Below are 5,160 nucleotides of genomic sequence, written 5' to 3' on the forward strand. Positions count from 1 at the left end.
GAAAATCATTATGTGTTATTGTTTTGATAGTTATAGGAAATGGAAACAATGTGAAACCTTTAGTTTCCTATAAATGCCAGTGATTCAATGCTGAAATGTTTATCTTTTATAACTATAGTGCAGTACCTATTTTTCTTTATTTCAACTCACCTGTTAAAATGTAGCACAATATTAAATATATGTTTACAGATGGTTCACCTCATACATAAATACAAAAAACAAATTGAAAATAAAATCATTACATGATCTAAAGCAGTTTTGTAATGTTTAATTTTTGTCAATAATCCATCACTTTCATAAATGCATGGGAGTTCCTGAGTTATAACTTCTTGAACACATTGGAACTTATCAAAATGAGATGCACTTGCATGCTGTGCTAAGATATTCAATCAAAAATTAGGTTCCGCTTCATTACCCTTTATGAAGGCCATAACAGATACATGAAACAATGGCTAAGGGTGATTGAAAGCCATTCATTTGAAAGCAATGGAAACAAAATTTGCTGGAAAAGCTCAGCAGATCTGGCAGCATCTGTGAAGGGAAATCAAAATTAACATTTTGGATCAGGTGACCCTTCCCCAGAACAGTTGAAGGCAACCCTTACTGAAAGATTTCCTTCAGTGAAGAGATGGTACATTGCATTTTGGAAAGTGGTATGAAGCTACATTGAGGAGCTTTGTGCATGCATTTAATTATGCACAAACAGTGCATTACTTACCTACCCAGAAAAGGCCAGCAAATTCATTCAGACTAACAATAGATCTCCCAAAAGCCACAACTAGTTCAGTATGTGATAATATTGTAGATCAATTTAAATCTGTCCCATTTTACAGACATTGGATTGGTATCTCTGAAAGTAATAATGCACGGGCGTATTTACCAAACTTTATTTTGTTTTAAACAAATTCTGATAAAAGTCACTGCAATAATAGAAAAGTTGCATCCCTCTCTGAATCTCCCTTCATATCTCTCATATGCTTGCTCTGTAATGCCTCCTTCAGTTTATGTGTCTGATTTTGATGGCAAAAGACAACCAGCAGTAGTTCTGAGGTGTTTTGCTCCTTGCTTTGAATGTAAACTTTTGAAATAAGATATCTACATTCTGGTTCTGAGAGAACACATCCAGCTGAGAAGTAATAGCATTGCATTGTATGTCTATTTTCAATCTTTTCAGAATATGTTGTTCCCTGGATTAACAACTTTGAGGGTCACTTTAATTAGAATAATTGTTTACATCACATTGTGTCAATTTGTACATTTGAACTCACCACAGATTGATCTGATCAAAACGATTATTTCTTCGCGCTAATAAAAGATGAGAAGAAATAGAATTACCTTAATACCTTTAATAAATTGAGGTCAAACAATAAAGTCACTCTTTGAAATATGACACATATTAGCTCATGCCAGATGGTACAATTCAATCTTTGAGGAAAACAAATTGCAGCAGGACCTTAATCAGCTGGGGAAGTGGGCCAAGAAATGGCAAATGGAGTTTAATATAGGCAAGAATGAGGTCTTGCATTTTGGGAAGTCAAATCAAGGTAGGAGATTCATAGTTGAAAATGTGTTGCTGGAAAAGCGCAGCAGGTCAGGCAGCATCCAAGGAACAGGAGAATCGACGTTTTGGGCATAAGCCCTTCTTCAGGAATCAGGAATCAGGAATCTTCAAGAAGCCCTGAAGAAGGGCTTATGCACGAAACGTCGATTCTCCTGTTCCTTGGATGCTGCCTGACCTGCTGCGCTTTTCCAACAACACATTTTCAGCTCTGATCTCCAGCATCTGCAGTCCTCACTTTCTCCACGAGGAGATTCATAGTGTATGGTAGGGCCTTAAAAAGTGTAGTGGAACAGAGGGATCTAGGAGTTGAGGTTCACAGTTCTATGAAAGTGGAGTCACACGTAGACTGGGCAGTGAAGAAGGCTTTTGCCACACTGGCCTTCATCAGTTAGGGCATTAAGTGTAGAAGTTGGGAAGTTATGTTGCAGTTATATATGGCATTGATGATGGCACATTTGGAGTACTGTGTTCAATTTTGGTTAAAATCAGTGTCCAAAGACAGATTGAATTTTTAACACTGAGAAAGAATGAACAGGTCAGAAGCAAAATACTGCAGATGCTGGAGTTCTGAAGATTAAGACAGAAAGTGTTACGAGAAACTCAGCAGATCTGACAGCATCTGTGGAGAGAGAAACAGAGTTAACATTTTAAATTCAATATGACTTCTTTGGAACTAACAGGACAGTTCATTCTTTGATACCATGAAATTGCTTAAATATGCGATTTATAAATATGGAACTGTGGCAGTTGTAGTTATACCATAGACTCTGTGCAATGAAAGCAATTTAAGATCCCTGTCTTTTGTTCACTTCCTAACTTTATCTCATTTTTTAAGTCAGTGAACAGATTTAAATGCCCTCTTAACCTGCCAACTTTGGTGGTGGAAGGTGTTTTATCTGGCAGGAGGCTGGAAGGTGGGTATTCTGTCATGTGCCTGTCATGACTAGATTATGTCTGTGGCAGGAATAGCACTGTACAGCACTAAATGAGCAATTAATACCTCTCATTCAAAGGCAGTCAGTGTTTGATCAAGAATCTGACATCAGGAAGGAAGTGGCCTGCTGAAAGCCTACTCTCGCTGTGACATGCCTCATTGTGAATGTCCACCTATCATTCCCCTGGGATCCTGCTATGATTTTGGCCTTTTGTGGCTGCCATCAGCAACTACCACCTCTCTAGTAGCTGCTGTTCAATGAGCTGCTGGCTTCTGAAAGGTTGGTAGCTCTCTGTGTTCAGGCTTCTGCCTACAAGGCTCTTGATTCAGGCGAAGTCCAGCCACTGTCCCATAAGTACCTGGCGTTGGCTCTTAAAGTGGCCTTAGCTAAAAAGAGGCCACTTGAAGCTTTTTACAGCTCTAACCAACTGGTAAGACCTCCATCATAGAGTCATAGAGATGTACAGCATGGAAACAGACCCTTCAGTCCAACCTGTCCATGCCGACCAGATATCCCAACCCAATCTAGTCCCACCTGCCAGCAGCTGGTCCATATCCCTCCAAGCCCTTCCTATTCACATACCCATCCAAATGCCTCTTAAATGTTGCAATTGTACCAGCCTCCAACACTTCCTCTGGCAGCTCATTCCATACACGTACCACCCTATGCGTGAAAAAGTTGCCCCTTAGGTCTCTTTTATATCTTTCCCCTCTCACCTTAAACCTATGCCCTCTAGTTCTGGATTCCCCGACCCCAGGGAAAAAACTTTGCCATTTTACCCTATCCATGCCCCTCATATGTGAAAAACATTGTATAGTATTGACACACAGCTCTATAATAGTCAGGTCATCCAAGTATAAAATATTTCTTCTGGGGTGGAATGTAGTGGTAGGTCTTCTCATGCATTTCCTGCTGCTGTACCATTTGATTTGGGACAGCATACTGGAAGAAATTCCAAGTCAATTACTATCACAGCAGGAAGATTTCACACCCATTCTGTTCCTAAAACCATCTAGAAACATTAACTTTCCAAGAGTTTGCATGTACTGTTTCTGTTTGATCTTCAAAAAGTTCAAGTATAAACATAAAACAGTTTTTCTGACAAAGTAATCACAAAAGTGGGGCAGTGAGAACAAATTCCATGATGTCCTCCCTGTCATCTTCTATAATCTAGTGGAAATCCTGGAGTAAATGTTTAATAGTGGCTATTCGTGCTCAGTCTGTGCCATTTCCATTGCTTTTCTACCAATGTTACAAAAGGAGATCAAATGAATCACACAAAACTCAGGGAAAATTACTATTCTGGAAGAAGCAACTCATTTGGTGGTGCTTGCACATTCAGAAAGGGATCATAATTAGATTAGATTAGATTAGATTCCCTACAGTGTGGAAACAGGCCCTTCAGCCCAACAAGTCCACACCGACCGTTCTGAAGAGTAACCCACCCAGATCCAATTCCCTCTGTCCAATGCACCTAACACTATGGGCAATTTAGCATGGCCAATTCACCTGCCCTGCACATCATTTGGACTGTGGGAGGAAACTGGAGCACCCGGAGGAAACCCACACAGACACGGGAAGAATGTGCATATAAAATCATCAGTGATATAATTATTCTGTTTGATGGATACTTACGGTGAGACCTGCTTCGCCTTTCTCTCCGTTCTTTCCCTAAAGTTTCAGAAAGTACAAATCATCAGTTCTAGTGCACACTAAATGTTTTCTGAATTGATGATATTAGACAATGATTGTCATTTTATACAGAAACAAGTATCTTACAGGATCGCCTTTAGAACCAGAGAGCCCTTCATCCCCTTTGTCACCTTTGTTTCCTCTTTCACCTTTATATCCACGATCTCCCTTAATGAAGCAAAATGATAAAGTTAAATAGAATTTCAATGCTAAATGAGATGGAATCAATTGATTAATATACTTTATATAAATGCAATAAAAGAAACAAGTTCTCTCCCACCAGCTTTCAACCTTTGCCTTACTAAGGAAGTAAGCACTGAGTTGTAGTAAACATGTATATAAAAATATTTAGGGCCATGAAGGTTAACTATATAGTGGTAGAGAAGGGTTCTTGTAGTGGAGTGGTGATGTCACTAGGCTAGGAAGCTTGGGTTCAAGTCCCACTTGCTCCAGAGGTGCATAATAACTTGTCTGAATAGTCTGATTAAAAACTGAGAGTGTGAGGTGAGGATAGACAGCAAGGGTGACAGGCAAGGCCTACAGCGGATGCAATGCCAGGAGCCAAGGGCAACAGTTGGGAGAAAAAGAGTCTGAGGGTGAGAGTGGAAGCAATTGGGGAAAGGTCTCATAAGCATACACCCCATGGTAGAGGTTGTCTGTAGCAAGCAACATTAAAGTGAAACTGGCAACATTAAATGGATATATTTTATTTATGACATTAAGTGAAGATATGCTAAGCGAGTCAACATTAAGTTGAGACATTAGATTCCCTACAGTGTGGAAACAGGCCCTTCAGCCCAACAAGTCCACACTGACCGTTCTGAAGAGTAACCCACCCAGTCCCATTTCCCTCTGACTAATGCATCTAGCACTATGGGCAATTTAGCATGACCAATTTACCTGCCCTGCACATCATTTGGACTGTGGGAGGAACCTGGTGCACCCAGAGGAAACCCACACAGACACGGGAAG

The 5,160-nt window shown here is 40.1% G+C and overlaps 1 long non-coding RNA gene across 1 annotated transcript; it reads right to left on the reverse strand.

Annotated features, from left to right (window-relative positions):
• Positions 1-1,243: 1,243 nt before the first annotated feature.
• Positions 1,244-4,366, reverse strand: LOC122546346. Its single transcript, XR_006310722.1, has 3 exons — positions 4,276-4,366; positions 4,132-4,167; positions 1,244-1,305 (listed from the first exon to the last, which is right to left on the reverse strand). It is a non-coding gene; the product is annotated as an uncharacterized LOC122546346 (long non-coding RNA).
• Positions 4,367-5,160: the final 794 nt, after the last annotated feature.

Source organism: Chiloscyllium plagiosum, unplaced genomic scaffold (assembly GCF_004010195.1).
Source record: "Chiloscyllium plagiosum isolate BGI_BamShark_2017 unplaced genomic scaffold, ASM401019v2 scaf_49916, whole genome shotgun sequence".
In the NCBI taxonomy this organism is placed as follows: Eukaryota; Metazoa; Chordata; class Chondrichthyes; order Orectolobiformes; family Hemiscylliidae; genus Chiloscyllium; species Chiloscyllium plagiosum.